Consider the following 1653-nt stretch of genomic DNA (forward strand, 5'->3'; position numbering starts at 1 on the left):
ACAGTGAATAAGGAAGACCATAGAAGAATTGTTGCTTTTGAGTTATATGTTGGAGTAGAATATTGAAAGTGCCATGGGCTGCCAAAAGAACCAACAACAGATCTGTGTTGGAAGAAGTGCAGCCAGAGTGTTCCTTGGAGGCCAGGATGGCCAAACTTCTTCTCTCATACTTCGGACATATTGTCAGGAGGGACCAGTCACTGGAGAAGGATATACTGTTTGGTAGTGTGGAGGGTCAGAGAAAAAGAGGAAAACCCCCAGCAAGATGGATTAGTCAAGTGGCAGCATCAATGGGCTCAAGTGTGGCAATGATTGTGAGGTTGGCCCAGTGTTAGGCAGTGTTTCGTTCTGCTGTGCATAAGGTCGCTATGACTCGGTACTGACTCGATGGCACCTAACAACAACAATATGCGCAACAAAAGGAAACTCTGTCTGGTCCTGCACCATTCTCACAGTTACTGTTACATTTAAGTCCATTGTTTCTGCCACTGTGTCAATTCAGCTTTTGGGGGTATCTTTCTCTTTTTTGCTACTCTCCATTTTACCAAACATGATGTATTTCTCTCATACTTCTCCAACTATGAGACATGAAGTATGAGTCATTGCTACTGCCACTGTGTGTCGAGAACCGGCCTCAACACGAGAATTTGGTTCACGAAGGAGGGAGATCTGGTGGCAACAGAGATAGAGAAAAAGTACACACAAAGACACAGCAAGAGAGACAAGAAGACACCCTGAAACCAGAGTGGATGAGACACTGGTGTCAGACAGATTCTGCATTGTAAACATTTTGGCTATGCATGCCGTTTGCACACCTTGCCAACTGCAATGCCTGCCCATACTGCAAGCCGAAACGCATGACTTGACAGCTGTAATGCATGCAGGCTTCGGTCTGCGCCTCCATTTTATTTAGGGGAGGAGCTTTACACAAAGGAAGGCGGGGTTTATTAAGACTGGGTACAGAAGTGAAATGTGATTAATCATTCAAAACAGGACACAATGATTTACAGGAATCAAATTCTAAAACATACATCACAAATTGTCTTGATAATCTAACATCCTTAATTTTCCAGAAATTCAAGCAAATTTATATAGTACTTTTCAGGTTCGAATCCCAGGGTAGCAACTCGGTTTCTCCAGGCTAATTAACATACCTATAGCACCTAATCTCGAATGGGAACAGGTGTAAAGGATTGAAAGGAGTCCTGCTGTGTCAGCTGCCTGGTCGAGACTTACAGGGGAAGCAAGACGCCTAGCTTAGTGGTTTGCACCTGGGGACGATCCAGGAAGGCTGGCAACTATTATTCTTCGGACAAAACCCCAGAATTCGCCAATCCACTCTGAGTTAATTCCTTGGGGGAAACTTGTTTTTGGAACTTTTTACAGCCTCGGCTTTAGGAGCAGTTTTGTTTTAATATTTGTCCATGGGTATCAAGGGCTCATGTATTAAGTTAATATCAAACATAACTGAATAGTTTGATAAAGAAAAGCCATGTTTGCCAGGTGGCCAGAGTTTTTTCCTCAGAGAGATTTGTTCCCAGAACCTTAAGCACTGCCAGTACAGTGGAGACATTAAGAGAGGCACATAAGAAACCATATTCTCAGAGGCTACAGTTACAGGAGTTCGAAGCATAGCATGAATTGATAGGACTA

At 43.4% G+C, this 1653-nt stretch overlaps 1 pseudogene; it reads right to left on the bottom strand.

Annotated features, from left to right (window-relative positions):
- The window catches only part of LOC102821614, a 9147-nt pseudogene extending 8243 nt beyond the window's left edge, over positions 1–904 (bottom strand).
- Positions 905–1653: the final 749 nt, after the last annotated feature.

Source organism: Chrysochloris asiatica, unplaced genomic scaffold, assembly GCF_000296735.1.
Source record: "Chrysochloris asiatica unplaced genomic scaffold, ChrAsi1.0 scaffold00013, whole genome shotgun sequence".
NCBI classification, from domain to species: domain Eukaryota; kingdom Metazoa; phylum Chordata; class Mammalia; order Afrosoricida; family Chrysochloridae; genus Chrysochloris; species Chrysochloris asiatica.